The sequence below is a fragment of the Stylophora pistillata genome, chromosome 1 (genome assembly GCF_964205215.1).
Source record: "Stylophora pistillata chromosome 1, jaStyPist1.2, whole genome shotgun sequence".
In the NCBI taxonomy this organism is placed as follows: domain Eukaryota; kingdom Metazoa; phylum Cnidaria; class Anthozoa; order Scleractinia; family Pocilloporidae; genus Stylophora; species Stylophora pistillata.
In genome coordinates, this window is record NC_142519.1 from 49,752,140 (window position 1) to 49,769,112 (window position 16,973).

Consider the following 16,973-nt stretch of genomic DNA (forward strand, 5'->3'; position numbering starts at 1 on the left):
ACTTATCTTAGAAGAATTATTGGACATAATTCTAATACAGATATGATTTCTTGGTGATGTTTAGCAACCGAACTTCCAGTGCGCGGTTTGAGTTAAACCTGACGAAAGATAAAGAGCCCAAGAAACATTCAACAAAACTGATGATAAGAGCCGCAAAGGCTTGCTTACCCAGATGTCACACTTGCCGGGAAAATATCTCTCAGGAATTCGAGTGGCATACGTAACGGCACTTGCAGTGTAGGGTAGACACATCAGAGTGACCCAGGCGCCCGCAACTTGCCAGAACGCTAAAGTTACTGCATACAAAGATATGAGATGTATTACAGGAATAAATCCACAGTAGCCAAATCAGAGCATTATACCTGAGACGAAAATCTCATGCGAAATCAAATTATGTTTCCATTGTACATACCGAGTGTGCATGACTAGCGTGCACCCAGCTTAACAAATTGGCGGAATATTCTTTCTGAGATGAGCTCTCCTGTGATGCAAATTGTCATTTCATTGTAAAGAGATATGGCTACTGAATAAGAATCGGGAATAAATGTTCGAAAACAGGAATTGAGTACTTGCTGGTACATACAAAATTATGGTTTTATTTGAAACTGAAGTGAGAATGAGTATGAAATAATAATATAAAAGAGCCAAAGGACACTTTTTCTTTCTAGTTCAAGTTTCCGTAACATTTTATATCAAAGATTTTCAATGCAGGTTTCATTTTCAGAGAAAGATCAAGTCATACATGGAAGAGGCTCTATTCGCTGTTGTACATACCTAGTGCGCATGACTAAGGCTCTATTCGCTGTTTTTCAGGCAGTCTCTGTGCTCAATCGCATGCGCCTCTGTAAATATATTATGAAAGTATCGTCATTTTTGTTATATAATACCGTCGCTGTGACACTCTCTTTTGAAATAAATACAATAAGGTTTGCCAATTAAAAGTGATTTTCGAAAGAATTTCATTAGTTTATATGTTTTGCAAAAAAAATTAAATAAATAAATAGCTTGCTGCAATGTGAAACATTAGGCACCAGTCGCATAGCCAACCAGTCTATATTGATAAGACCTGATAGCTTTATTCAATCTTCATCCAATCAGATGGAAAACTAAAACAAACGCGGCGTTTTCCCGCGCTTTAAGCAGTTTGCGGGTATTTACTTTGAACTTTTATTGGCCACTGATAATGTAAACCTTTGTTTTGATTGGTCGCTGTGATTATTATTATTTACCCTTTTGTCTTTGGACACTTAATTAAAAACTGCTATATGAATTGAGTTTTGAACGACAAATTTACCTGCTCTAATTATTCGGTAATGGAGCGCGCTGAATTTGTCCCATACGGAAACAATGATGCAGATCACACCAAGAGAACAGATCATTGACATGTATACACTCTTCAAAACTCTTGAATGGTAGAAACCATAATATAATGGAGGTAGAAATGATCCCATGATGAATATTGCTCTCCCTGCGTAATGGAGCCTTGAAAATCAAATGGAACAAAGCACATCAACACTTGATCAAACGAATTTATATACGGCTCGAACAAATACGGGTCGGACAGAGGGAATTCGTTGAAAAACAAATAAGACAGAATTACAACAACACTATAAGCATTTGGAAAACAATCAGGTCATGTATTCCAAATACGGCTCGCACAAAGGGAATTCGTTTAAAAACAAATAAGTCAGAATTCCAACAACACTAGAAGCATTTGGAAAACAATCAGGTCATGTATTCCAAAACAGCCCATGAATGTCAAGAGTCTTACTAAAGATGATCAAACCGTAGCAAACGAATTTAACAAGTTCTTTAGCTCGGTTGTGAAATCTACGATAGAAAAAAATCAACTTCTCGCTAACAAATTTAATTACGCGCCCGGTCCGGACACCTTCATTCCGAGAAACTATCCAACTTCAGAACAGTTCTCTTTCACCACGGTGGAATGCTCTCAGGTTACAGACATTGTTAATTCAATACCTAACAACAAAGCTCCAGGAATTGACAAAGTACCACCTCGTGTAATTAAAGAGAGTTTGCCGCAAACCATCGCTCCTTGTATCACCTCCATCAGTAATGCCTCTCTTGAAAGTGGTGTTTTTGTAGCTTCTTGGAAAATTTCCGAAGTTTAGCCAATTCTCAAGAATGGAGATCACGAAGAAGCTAACAACTATAGACCAATATCGCTGCTCCCAATACTCTCTAAGATATGCAAAAGATGGGCATTAAATCAGCTGTCTTCATATTTAACAACTAATCAAAGAATATCAGCGAAACAAAGCGGCAACTAAAGATGGCATTCAACTGAAACAGCACTGATCTCTACTACTGATTTTATTCCTCGCGCTATCGACCAGAAAAAAATCACTGCAATCGTATATCTTGATATGAGTAAAGCCGTTGACACTATCAACCACGTGATTCTTCTAAAGAAACTAAAGGACATTGGTTTATCATCTTCTGCACTTAAATGGTCGAAAGCTGTCTTTCTCAAAGAAGACAAGCAGTCCGCATCAACTCTGTATTATCTGATCGATTACCAGTAGTCAGTGGTGTACCGCAAGGGAGTGTACTAGGAGCATTATTATTTATCATTAGCATTTATGTAAACAACCTGCCAAACATCTGTCAGGATGGTTCAACTGAATGCTATGTGGATGACACAAAGCTTCTATTATCCTTCAGTGCGAATGATTCTATTCAAGCTATAGAAAGAGTGAACTCTGCTCTGCAACGGATACGCGATTGGTCTTTCGACAATTGCTTAACGCTTAATCCTGAGAGGACTAAACTGATGGTCTTTGGCAGTCGAAGAATGTCTCTTAAAGTGCCAGACTTTAAATTGTCCCTGCTTGGAAAGGAAATCATCCCAGCTCACAAAAGCCAGAGACCTTGGTGTCAGTTTCGATCCCACACTATCCTTTGACAATCATATCTCTGCGACTGTCTCATCCTGCATGTCGAAAGTATCCCAACTAAGCCGCATTAGATTCGCTTTTAACAAAGATCTGCTTGAAACTATAATTAACGCAGTTGTTTTTAGTAAGATGTACTACTGTTCGTAAGTATGGTCGTCCACATCAGCTTGTAATGTTCATAAGCTACAATATGTTCAAAATTTTGCCGCCGGAATTATTTGCATTGTAAAGAAGTATGATCATATTTCTTCCACATTAAGGAATCTACGCTGGCTACCGGTAAAAACCATCCTGTACTATCGTGATGCTACCTTATCATTTAAATGTAAAATGGACCAAGCGCCTGAATATTTGACATCCGAGCTTGTAACAAGAGGCAGCGTATCTGGGCGTATAACGAGGAACTTTCAACAACTTAACATTACCCTTTTTAAAACTACAACAGGTCAGAGGACCTTTTATTATAGAAGTGTAGCCATCCGGAATAAACTTGACCCAAGATTGAAACTATATGAAAAACCAGCTTCTTTTAAGAAAGCTTTGAAAAGGTATCTCCTGAATGACTCTTTATTTAAATAAGCATTCTATTTTTAAAGTTATAAGTAACATGAAGAACCACCGTAATTACATCAACAGTCTTTCGCAGAAAAGTTTGAATATTCCATGTCAAACACTAAAGGCCCACTTTTTCTAGTCAGTTCATTGTATTTCTCCACCATTCAATCGGCGTTCCAGAGGTTTCAGTTTGCTTCTTGGTGAAGTGGGATGATTGGTATAATATTAGAATCGATTCATCAACGAAGTCGAGAATCCAGTTAAGACCAAATAGCCTTATTGGCCCAGCAAACCGAGTGCAGGTTTAGTGAGTCCCTTCAGGTCGGGACAGCATCAAATAACACCCATGCACGTATTGCGGGCGCACAGTAAGCTCGCTCCGCGAGTTGCTGTTGCTGTCAGCTGCATTATAATCGGACTCTTCCCGAGTTCTCAAACTTCGCACTTTCTAATTTTGGGATTTATCTGCATGAGAATTGAAAGTCATCTATATCTCAAAGGCTTCACAATTGTAATCAATTTAGAACAGAAGCCCGGTCTCAAGGTATCCCGGCCCGAAAACGACTAAACTTCTTCTCCTGGTTGGACATTAGTAAAATATATTTCAAAGAAAATTCAATTGATCCAAATATCGCCCGGATTATTTCATTTTCACAAGAATATTGTCTTCCAGTGCATGAGTTTATATATTTTGGCTGACTTAAGTGTCAACTAATTTCATTGTATTAATATTTCTTGCTTTCATATCCAGCTTTGAACTTGACCCTCCCCAGCGTGTATTGAGCTCATGCAGGAGCAGTCATCACCCGAGTTTTGTTTTCGAAAACATTACTTTGACTCCAGGTTTATCTTTCTCTAAATCAAGAGCTAATAATTGGGACAGAGAGCGAATCCGTCTCAGTCCCAATTATGGCTCTTATCTAAATTTACTTTGTTAAGCTGAGTATAGATACCAAGAAGGCAAGAAGTGGTCTTATGTCTTCAATCGGTGAGGGTGAACTTTTTATAAGAAGAAACATTTTGGGACATTTTGTACGTACTGCGTACGTAAATCGATTTTTCTTTGATCAGTGCTTCATTAAGTGAATCATTCAGGTGAATTTTAGTAACGGCTGGAAACTTTTTTCTCTGTGTAGAATACTTGTAGGCTCCTCGATTTTTTTCCTTACTCTGATTATGAATAGCTTCCTGGAAATTAACTGATTAAGTTAATTTAGGCTCCGACAGTAAAACTCAGACGTTCAGCGAAGTTTTTCTACTCATAATTTCAATTTTTTACTTCACACTCTTTACATGTTGTGGAGTAAATTTATCTACATAATTAAAAGAACCGCAATAAAGATCTAGACTCTTTCACAGATATTCACGAAAGTTAGTTTTGATAGGAATTACACGATCCTCCACATCTGAATTTTTTCTACTTATTCTACTTATTATATAAACACTAACAAAAAGCCTAACCATTTCGCTTTAGCTGCAAAAGGTGCAATTTATTATGGAACCTTAGTAACGGTGATATTTTCACTTGTGAAGATAACGTGTTACTTTCACGGTGCGCGAAAGCTCGCCAAGTATTTCATTAGTGTTTATATACCAAAATATAATACCACACACTACTTCATTGACGCCTCCCCATGAGGCTAAAAGCGATATATGATAATGACAATGATGTTCAAAATCGTAACAACGAAAAAACAACGCGGTTCATCAAGTGGGTTAATAGTTATTAAAAAACATTTGAGTTCATGACTATTAAAAATCTCTTCAAAAAAACGTCTACTAGATAGTAGGGAGTCTTCTTAAAATCTAAATTTGTATAGGTAATCGCATGGGGCTGAGTAAAATTAAGGATTAATATCACGCTTGTTTTTGGAAGTTGCTGAAATTGCCCGAGTCACGCAGCGACAACGGCAATTTCTGCAACTTCCGAAAACACAAGTGATATTAAAACTTAATTTTACGAGGAACCATGTGATTACTTGTTTATAATATAAGGGGCAAAATGTTTTCTTACTGATCTCGCGCAAAATGGGACGCCATTGTCACAAAACAGACAGAAATCTCTTTACCTTGGCAGCCGTTGCTAAGCGATTTTCAGCCAATCATTTTCAAGTAATTTTGCCCGGGGCAATTACAAAAATTTAAAAAAAAAAAAATGCTCTCTGTCTTGACCAATCACAATTCAGTAATTTTGCCCCTTATATGATAAAAAGTGGGATGTTAATCAGGACACAAAGTCAATATCTTTAAGGTTTTTTCAAGCAACAAGGGGTGTTTAAAAGCTTCGAAATCCGTATTTCAATAAGAACTTTAAATACGAGCTTTTGCTCGATCGCTAATTGACAATTGGTTCATGCTTTAGCGTGCACTATCAAGTTATGGAGCACCCGAGAAGTGGAGAGCAAGAAAGAAGCGTAAGAGTTGCCCGAGGCAATAGCCGAGGGCAACTCTAGCTTCTTGAGTGCTCTCCAAACTTCCCACGTGCTCCATAACTCGCTAGTGCACAGCTAAAAGCATGAACCAATTGTTTTATAACATAGCCGGTGGAATTGTGCATCAAATGCGACGCGAAAAACGGACAACCATATCAGAAGTGATTGTTCGCGATAAGCGAAATATTAGTTTGTGTCCAGGTGTCCTACTGTCATGTTTTCCATCGGAGTTTGTATTTGTTTCTCGTTACACCAAGCTAAAATAAAAACAAGTTTTCTCGGAGTTTAAAAAGAAACCACTTAAAAGTTATTTTCGTGAAGGAAAACCAGACAAAAAGACTGTTATCGCTACATCTGTAATTTGATGTACATATGTAATGAAATGTGTTGATACTTTTGCAGACAATTTTTCCGTCAGTTTTACTATTTCCGAGGACAACCGTAAATATTTATTTAACAATTTTAAAGCGGAAAAATTTAAGCTTATCTTTGAAGGTTGAAACAGACCAGTTTGTCATTTGTTTGATTTAATTGTGTCTTTCTGTCAAAATTTGTTGCATTTCACCCTCGGACAAGTGAAGCGACGGCGCTGATGCCGTCTCCTTTTCCGTTGTTTTTCTCGTTTTCTGCCTCATTTAAGAACTCTAGCCCACTGAAAAAGGTTGGAAAATTGTCTTCGTTTTGGGACTGGCGGGCCGAGTCTCTGTCTGTATCCAGTATTGTCGCGAAATATATTATTTTTCCCGCGCTCACAATGCCCGCTCGCGCGAAAAAAAAAAATTCTGGCGAAGCGATTTTCCCACGCTATCAGCGTGCACTATCGGGATTTGGAGCACGCTTACGTATATTGAATTTGATTGCGCGGCTCTGCTAGCTATGTTATAATTAACAATTGGTTCATGCTTTAGCGTGCTCTATCGAGTTATGGAGCACGCGGGAAGTTCGGAGAGCACGAAAGAAGCGTAAGATCCTCTTTTTGTGCAACTTAACTGGAGACGGTTAGATACTCAGCGACAAATAGAAGTGGCCACCATGGTCTATAAATCTATACATGGTCTTGCGCCCGACTATCTTGGTTCTCTTTTCACTAAATATGATCCTCCATATAATCTAAGGAACTCTGAAAACAAACTAGCTGTTCCATTGCCCCGCACCAATTTCCTGAAAAATAGCTTTAGCTATAACGGTGCGGTTATCTGGAATAGCTTGTCCCCTGAATTGCGGCAAGCAAAATCACTTCAATCCTTCCGAAATGGTTGTCGCAATTTCTTCGTCTGAATCGACAAAACACACACGGCATCTATGTAAAGCAGAATTTCTTTATTTTTTTCCATTTCACTTTTAAATTTTAGATCATGTTTATATAGATTAAAATAGATTGTAACTGTAATAATAGATTGTAATAATATTATTATTTTATCTGATAGATTTACCGTGTCTAAATAAAAATAAAGTTCAAGTTCAAGAGCTGCCCGAGGCGATACCCGATGGTAAGTCCAGCTTCTTGAGTACTCTCCAAGCTTCCCGCGTGCTCCATAACTTGATAGAGCACGCTAAAGCATGAACCAATTGTTTTAGAACATAGCCGGTGGAATTTTGCATCAAATCTGACACGAAAAACGGACAACAATATCAGAATTGATTGCTCGCGGTAAGCCGAAATATTAAGCAAAATAGGAAATAGTTTTTATTTCAAGTTTTCTGTTTATAGCTCGAGCTTTATTTTACTGCGTTTAAGTGCTTAATTCTTTATTTTTAAAAAAGAAATCAAGCTCAAGAATGGAACTTTTATCTAACAATTATTTCCTGATTAAATATAAAATTCTCCTAACAACAGAGAAGAAACTTTGCGGTTTAATTGGTTAATTTACAACACGCCACATTTTCTGTTTCTCTGAGAAAACGAACACGTCGCGCAAGAGAAGAGTTAACGTAAGTCAAAATGCCTCAAAAAGTATATCGATTGCCGAAATTAGACCATTGCAAAACGGTCCGAGTAAACACTGAGAACAGTATAACAGTAAATGTCAACAAGTGTGGCTAAAATTTGATCCAAGGGTGATGTGGACATTTTGAACGGTGCAGTTGTTAAAGAAAGATCCGAAGCCGCTTGTGGTTTTCTCAGTTGCAGTGAACACAACGAGGCCGTTTTGCTGCACTTCTTTCTGTATGTTTATGGCGGTTGCAGTGGCAAGAGATTCGGATCTGTCAGAGGTCAAGCCTTTCGAAAGGACTTCGCTCAGGTACGGAGCTGTGATGTCGAGGGCTGCGTGTTGTCATGTAAGAGCCTGTTCGCTACGGTGACCAGAGATTGCCATTATGTGGCGGTTCTCTACACCAACATTCGACCATAAGGTGATTGCGGTGGCTCTGACGCTGTGGTTGGTGTACATTTTGGAGAGTTTTGCTTCCTCACTGATGCTTTTCATCATCCCGTCGAGTTTGTTGCCACCAATTGGTTGGGCGTCGAACCAAACTTTATCGTCATAGTTCCACTTCGAATTCTTTCTCGGATACTGAAAGAAAGCATCGCACCGAGGATTGAGTTTGGCCATGTAAAACTTCAAAGCTTTGTATCCGTCGTTCTCTTCAGGTGTTTCATACATTCTTGACAATTTCTCGTTGCTGGATACATCAGTCACTCCTCCGGGATGGTTTTATGTCGGTTCATCAGCGCCATTGAGACAAATCTTCTTCCCGACGCAAAAACTTCAAACTTGAAGCTCGTTTTCTTCAGCTGCCTCTGACCTTCTCTTCCTCTCCGACAAAAGAATAAAATAACGTGAAAAAATACATTGCGGAGGAGGGTGAGTGGATTACTCAGTGCAATGGCTGGCGATTCTCTCAACTTCATCAAGTCTTCGCTCTCTATGGCTGGCTTGTGGGTGACATTTTCCTTGCCCTGGCGCTTCAAACTGACTATCTGAGCGTTTAACATTTCATTTGATCGTTTAAATCGAGGATCTGAACTTAGTTTGAGCCCTCTGCTTAGGGGTGGTGCATTCAGGTATCTCTCAATAGAGTGCCTGAAACCAAAGAGAGAAGATTTGCTGTAGGATTCCCCGGACTTGCTCCTCGCTTTGGCATAGAACCTGCGCAGGTTTGTGTCCAGTGTTCCTACCGTCATGTTTTCCATTGAAGTTTGCATTTGTTTCTCGTTACACCAAGCTAAAATAAGAAAAAATTTTCTTTGAGTTTAAAAAGAAACCATTTGAGAGTTATTTTCATGAAGGAAAACCAGACAGAAAGACTGTTATTGCTACATCTGTAATTTGATGTAATTAAATGTGTTAATCCTTTTGCAAACAATTTTTTCCTGAGTTTTACTATTCCCGAGAACAACTGTAAATATATATTTTACAATTTTAAAACGGAAAAATTTAAGCTTACCTTTGAAGGTTGAAACAGACCAGTTTGTCATTTGTTTGGATTTACCAGAGTGTCTTTCTGTCAAAATTTGTTGCATTTCACCCTCGAACAGTGAAGCGAATCGTGACGGCGCTGATGCCGAGTCTCCTTTTCCGTTGTTTTTCTTTTTTTCTGCCACATTTAAGAACTCTAACCCATGGGAAAAGGTCGGAAAATTGTCTTCGTTTTGGGACTGGTGGGCCGAGTCTCTGTTTGTATACATTATTGTCGCAAAATATATTATTTTTCCCCGCGCTAACAATGGCCGCTCGCGCGAAAAAAAAAATTTTCTGGCGAAGCGATTTGCTCACGTTATCAGCGTGCGCTATCGGAATTTTGAGCACGCTTACGTATAATGAATTGGATTGCGCGGCTCTACTCGCTATGTTCTTAAATTAACTAGGCACAGCTAGTTTACATCGGCTTTAGTGTGTCATCTCTTGCACATCGATTTTATTATTTTCTGTTCATGTCATATTTTAGATATTTCATAATTTCCACCGTGAGCTTTTACTTATCAATTACGTGATTACTTATTTCATACATTGCTAATTTTGAGGGCCTCACTGAAAACCGCTATGGCGAACTGGGCTCCCTCTTTAAATATTTTTTAATAATAATTATAATGATGTACACTCCGAGTATATACCGTCGTTAAGCCATTATAACCGGCGGTCAGAACAATCAGTGCAAGTGTGGTGTGATCAAAATGTTTCTCGTCCCGGTGAAAGCAGGCTAGCGATGCTTTTAATGAAGTTTTGGACAACTTTCAAGAGCGGTGAAACAGTTTGCTGAAGAACAAGGCCCGAATGATTTCAAGAAGAACGTTTATATGAGGTGAATAAACTGATACGAATGATCTTAGCCAGACCCGACGATAAACGTTTCTAAGCCTAAGCAATTATTTAAAATTATCTCTATTGTTAAATAGTGATACAGTGCGTCTCGTGTATTTCATTTATCGCGTAGATACATGGAGAAAAACAGCCTCGTAACCCTGTCACCGGATCAGTTCCAAGGCTTGTCCAAATTGAAAGACCAGCTCAGTAAGTAAACCCAACAATTTTATTTGAACGAGATGGCGGACGGAAATTATACCTAACTGCAGTAGTAAAAATTCTTGACCTTTCGCGAGATATCTGATCATCTGTAATCCGGCAATGTTCATTAGTGGCTGTCCTATTATTTGGTTAATCTAAATTTTCTGTTGGGGGAAGTGGGATTGCAAAAAAAATAAAGAACACATAGTTGAGGAATAAGTAATTCTAAATTATAAGTTAAATTGTATCTGTGGCGTGACACAAAAAGTGAGCAGACTTATTCCTTCACCCTTGTTCTGCCTACGGTTTCGTTGAATTACTCAAACTAGTGTGCCTTGGCTGGCTTAGATTCAGACACCTTTAGCTTGGAAGTTACCAGAGTCACGTATGACATTGCTCGAGTTTGAAGTTGCTATTACATCCAAGATAGCAACTGCCAACTCTGATCTCATTGGCATGATGTCACATGACAGAAAAAAAAAAAAAGAATTATTAAAAGGACGTAGCGATTCTTTCCCATATATAAATCAGCTCGTACTCATGCTCGGATTAAGCGAGGCAACCGTTAACTGCCATTACCTTATTTTTTAGGTAGTCCCAAGCAGTGTGGTATTTTTAATCTCCTTTTTGGTGTCACATAATTTATAAAGATATTTTTTTACAATAAGACGCGGAAGAGTTGATAAAGCTATTAAAAGGTTTTTTTGCAATGGAAGTTTGCTTCTAGAGTTTTATGTACTTTAAGTAATAATGATCTGTCTTCTTTGTCGTTCAAGGGCTGTTTATGAGAACAATATTCAGTACTTACAGCGTGGAGTTTTTAAAGGCTTAACAAACATGCAGCTTATGTAAGTCTCTGTTTCTCGGTAAATGGTTTGAACCCGGGGGTAACATGTGAAGGTGTAGTCTGATCGTCCGGGTGAGTGTAGTCCTGAGAAGGACTGTTGTCGGTGGCAGTGACTGACTTCCGCACAGGTTGTCGAAACGTCAGTCACTGCCACCGACAACAGTCCTTCTCAGGACTACACTCACCCGGACGATCAGACTACACCTTCTCTGTTTCTCATTAGCATTTTTAATCGACGCTAATGAAGCACTGCAAAACTGGGGTCTTGTGAGAGTGAAGTCGTCGGCATGTTCTGCATCTCCGTCATTTGAGTAGGTTGTGTCAAAAGTTACACACGAGTGACCACGATTGACAGCAAATGACAACGAGTGAACACTAACAACCAAGGGTGAGGAAGATGTTATATATTTGGCTGACATCATAATCTCATTATCATCAGATGACTTCATCCAAAAACTTGTGATTTCAACGTAGATAAACCATTCACGGAAACTGATATTTGCAATCAATGTATCACTTCCTTCATTGAAAGCGTAGTTCCCAGAGCTACTTCGCTGTCAAAAATTGTTGCCCAATTAGTCCGTTTCCGTCCAGAGTCCCGGCAGACAGAAGAAATTAAGTTAGGAAAATGAATGGGAAGAAAACGAGCGTTAAATACCAAAAAATACGTTAAAATATAAAATAAAAGATAAAAACAAAACAAACGAAAAAAAAAAGCAAAGATGCAAAGTTGATAGAGAAGACTCTTCTCTTCGTCACGGTGACGAGTGATTGAAACCGGATAAAAGGTTCGTGTGGTGGGAAGCAGGAAGATGACCCCACTCCTTCCTTCCTCTAGTTACTGCTCACTAGTTACTCTTGATCACACGAGTCACTAATGGAAAGTAGTGGTCATTCGTGGTCGCTCATGGTAACTCGGAGTTACTCGTGGTTACTTGTGGTCACTTGGGGTCACTCGTAGTCACCACGGTCACTTGTGGTTACTCATGGTAACTAGTGGTCAATCATGATCGCTCGGGATTCACTCGTGGTCGCTTGTGGTCACTCGTGCTCATTCGGTGTTACTCGTGCTCTCTCACAATCACTTATTTTATTTTTTTTTTTAATCTAGCTTTATGTTCTAATGTTTGTCATTAACGAGTTACCCTTTCATTCTATCGTCGTTTACAGGAGCTTTTATTTCAACAAAATCTGCACAGTGAGCAACGAGCAATTTAAAGATATTGCGTAAAGTATTCGATTCCTGTGAGTATGAACAAACTACTATTATTCAAGGCGGACGTGTGATTAAGCTTCACCTTGAGTGAATTTCAAATTCCAAGGAGACAATGCCCATAACTCTCGGAGTAGCGTCCCTTCCCCCCTCTTTACAGACAAGTAATCCAGTCAGCTTAATCATGCAAGTTGAGAATTGCATTTTTCACGTTGCCCATAGATACCTTTACGAGTGTAAAACCATAGTGGTAAAACTAAGGATAGGCTTTGTATATTAATGCACCGTTATACCGTTATCACGCACAAGTTTTCAGTGTAATCCTAAAACCAATCAGATCTGGCCACCGAGAACTTTTAGGAAAACTAATATAGGGCTTCCTTTCAATGAAAAGTTCCCTCTCAAGTAGATTACAGTTGTAATATGGCATGTAAACACATTTCGAGATATTAGGCATGTTTTACGTACTCAATAACGAATCATTCTTATTCAGATAAGTGTGACTATGTTGGGAAGCGGGTCTTGGTTACTTACTCTCTCGTCTTCTAAATTGCCCTTTTTTCCCATTAGGGTCCTAACTGAATGGTTAACAACGAAATTGAGGCAACTTTGTTCATTGACAATGGTATACTATTCCGTTCCTTCATGCCCTCTAAATCCACCTTTTAGGAGCTACAAGTCAGGGAATTTGTTCGATTGCTCTCAAATTTTGACAGTAACTAGTTTTACATATAAGCAATAAAAAATGTCTCCGAATTTTTTATTTCTAGATACTTTTTTTCAAGAGCGATTTTTGTACGATCACTCCACAATTTTTATAATCCTATTTCAAAAATGTTCTGTAACTTGTCACTGAAATTGAATTTGGTACATCGCAGACATGTCTTTTTTAGCGCTTTGGCCCTGGTAACAGAGGAACACATTAAATTAGCGAAAAACATAATTCGCTTTGACATGTAACGTTCAAAAGGTGATTCGGGTGCTCGTATTTAGAAGTCGTGAAACATTCGATAATTCAATTTTTTTCAAATTTTTTGCTATACTCTGATAGCCAGTCCTATAAGCTTTAATTTGATATAGGGGTTTAGATATCTACAGTTTGAACCGGACGGGCTACTTCGCTGGCACGCGAGACACCCCTGAAGGTGCTCGGTAACCTTAAGCCGAAACGGAGCTGCTAAATTTGCGAAGCAAGTAAGTTGCGAAATACGATACGCTAAGTTCTTCAAAAGAATGATGAAAGGGAGGAACTGAGAAACGACAGAACTGTGGATCGGCGAAGCTGCGGAATATGTTGGGACGCGGAATGACCGAATACATTTTACGCATGAAAAAAAAAAAAGGAGAGCCTCAAAAAATGGAATTGCAATAAAATAGGTAAATTATTCATAATTCACAAGCGAAGTGAAACAAGCATAGGCATGTTGAAGCCTAGGGGATTGGAAACCATGAGTCTTTCGAGCTAGCCCCTTTAAATTATTGTTATATTAACATCGTTAGCATTATTATTATTATTGTTAATACTATTATTTGTTACCATTTTATTACTGGTTGAATGTCAATTAGACAGTATATTCCTGAATCATCTTACCTTTGTGGAACAGGGTGGTCATCATTATGTGGGATGCGGCAGGTTTTCTGTTTAGCCTGTGAGACAAATATTCTCCAACTCTACGTGATAGCGTCTAGCTTTTTTTTAATGCTATTAAAATTTTGCTTCACCAGTGGCCACATCCAGTCTTTGACTGTTTATTTTTGTTCTTGATGCCTTGCATCTTGGTACGACGTATTCTGAGTCTTAAATTCCAGCAATTCTTGGGCTATTTGATGGAAAAGTGTGGACGAAATCAAAACAATGAAGGTACGTTTATTGAAAACCATGTTTTTGGGAAATAAGGATTATCATTTTGTCTTGCATTGAAGACGCGGTTTCTCAAAACAAACCTGTTCTACTGAAGTTTACGTCAAAATATACTTAACGTTGACATTAGATCAAGTAATGGTTTGTACAACCTCAGTCTTCCGAACAACCACAGGCATGAGAAATTCATTTCTCACTTTGAGCAATGCTTAGTTCTTATCAACTAAGCGGGAGGTCTGGGTGGGAGAATCTTGACCAAGGTCACCAGTACAGACCTAATGCGACCTAGCTCGGTTACTGAAGATGTTTATCATATGGCTGTGTCTAGAAAGCAACGGAACATTATATTCTTTGTACCTTTTTTCTCTAGACCGGTCTAGATGCCGGTCTAGATGGGAAAATCTAGACCGCTTTCAATATTGATTTCAGTCAATCAAATTCGTGAATTCAGTAGTTCCCAATCCTTTTGAGACACAGCCATATAATAACTAGAGTTAATTTTAATTAGTTTGATTTTCCTCGGTTGAGGGTACGTTAAGACAACCTGAAGGAAAGTCATCATCAGAGTCTTGCTGAGCGGATTTGCATATTTAAGAGTGGCCCTCTGTGATGTCAGCTTTCATTGATTCAGCTTAGCATTTGTCTTGCAAGGTTGTTTCACTAAATCTCATTAGTTCTTGAAATCTGATTAAGTTTCATTGCCACGCGATAACCTTCTGGTGATTGTAACTCTGCATTATTATCTTGCATGATTAGCATGCCTTATGAACCAACTAACCCTTGGAGTCGGAGGCCAGGATGGGCGAAGGAAAAAAACACTTAAAATGACCGGAAATTAATTAATGGATTATTACTGAGGCATATGGCATTATGAGAAATGTGCCGAAGTAATTATCTGTTATAATTATGGATCCCCACGAAATCCTATTGTTCTGTGTCTGTGTTGGATCTTCGATTTTAGTCGCACCTATGTGTGATAACTGTGATGCTCATTGCTATTGTTCTTTGTTGTAATGAATATATCTTAGATTTTAATTGTGCCGAGGGTTGTTATTGTAGCTCGTTGTCATAGTTGTTCAAAACAACTCTAATGATGGAATTAATTCGAACAAGGCGTGTAAGACTGCTAATTTGCATACTTTATAAGCCTGAGAATTCAGTCATTTTACTCAGTGCGAACCTGGGTTTAGAAAGGGGATGGATTCGTGGGAAGACGAAGGGTTAGTTATTACACAGAGCTCTACGAAGGCAGATATTTCAGTAGAAATCGAAGATAATGTAGTGTAACGTTTGGACATTTCTGTCAGTGCTTTAATTCTTTATCGACTTCTAAAGGCGGCGTTTCCATTTTCTTTTTTTAAACAGAGCAAAGATTTAGAACGCTAATTACAGCGTCAGAATGCGAGAAATTTGACAAAAGTTGGGTTTCAGACACCAGCCGCCGGAAATGGGTGTGGGTTTTCAAAGCCTATGAGGAGTGGAAGAAGCAATATTTTTAATAATTGTAACCTGCACACTGCACTATTTTTAATATTGCAGCCTGCACACTGCAATATTTTTATATTGCAGCATGCTTATTTAGCGCGTTTAATTATATTACCCCTGATGATTTCCCTGCTAACAAAAATGACCTCCTCCGTTTTCCTCATACAGTTGTTTTGTCATCTGAAAGACTACAATCGTTGATTTGATGCAGAGAGAGAACAATAGAATTTCATGGGGATCAGTAATTATAACCCGCTAATAGCCGTCGGTCTCATTTAAACGACAGGGTTACCCGGTAAAGTTCAAAAGAAATACCGCTGATGTTTATGGGAGAAACTACCTTATGAACATTGCTACCTGCTATCATAGCTGTTGTTTTAATAAATACTGTCAAGAGAAAGTGCATAGGAAGTAGCACTTATAGTACAGAGCACTTTTTATTTTATAACATTTCACTTTTCAGTTCTAATCCAACGAGAGGCAGAGAGCGATGACAGTGATGACAGTGATAACGAATCGAAAGATCAAAGTGAGCATGAGCAAAACGCAGAGCAGACCGATCGTGAAGAGCCTGGAGAGAGAGATGAGACTGAACAGGATGAAAAACCAGAGGAATACCACAAAGGCCAATCTGAACAGAAAAACGATCCTAAAAAAAACGAGAAAAAGAATCTGAAGAACAACATGAGGATGAAATGGGAGACGAGCCTGACAAACAAGAAGAAGAATCGGAAAACGACTGCATAGAATCCAATGGATAAGATGAAGATGACATTGAAGATGAGCCTAACAAACAAGACGAAGAACTTAAAAAAGGACTTCGAAGAATCTGAAAAGCAAGACGAAGATGGCATGGACGATGAAGCTGGGGAAGACGAACAATTAATCGCGAGTAAGGGTATGTATACTAACCCTAGCCCCTGCTTTCTTTGAAAAAAGAAAATAAGAATTCTGATGTATTGAGATCTTTTTCATCAATTTGGAGGACTAATACTGAATAACATCTCCTCACTATTCCTCAAACAAATTGTTTGTTTCTACAATTTCGTCATCTTTGTTACCCTGCTGAAGTACATTCAGCGGTTTACTCGAATAGTGAAAGAACTTTAAACTCATTGGGAAGAATTGGAACTGTTTTTCTTTCCCCAAAGCGACACGGTAGCGTTCTCGGGAAGCGCTTTTGCGAGGTTTGCGTTGTTCTACGGTGCCCCACT

General features: G+C 38.7%; 1 long non-coding RNA gene across 2 annotated transcripts in view; it reads left to right on the plus strand.

The window, feature by feature from the left end:
* The window catches only part of LOC148742913 (uncharacterized), a 185,968-nt gene extending 172,714 nt beyond the window's left edge, over positions 1–13,254 (plus strand). The window contains exons 2-6 of one of the 2 annotated variants that reach the window (XR_016001556.1): positions 10,048–10,150; positions 10,283–10,359; positions 11,130–11,201; positions 12,371–12,445; positions 12,984–13,254. This is a non-coding gene — a long non-coding RNA (uncharacterized LOC148742913). Of the gene's footprint in view, positions 1–10,047; positions 10,151–10,282; positions 10,360–11,129; positions 11,202–12,370 lie in introns of both variants that reach the window. The other variant, XR_016001553.1, reaches the window with a different exon arrangement.
* The last annotated feature ends 3,719 nt before the right edge of the window (positions 13,255–16,973 follow it).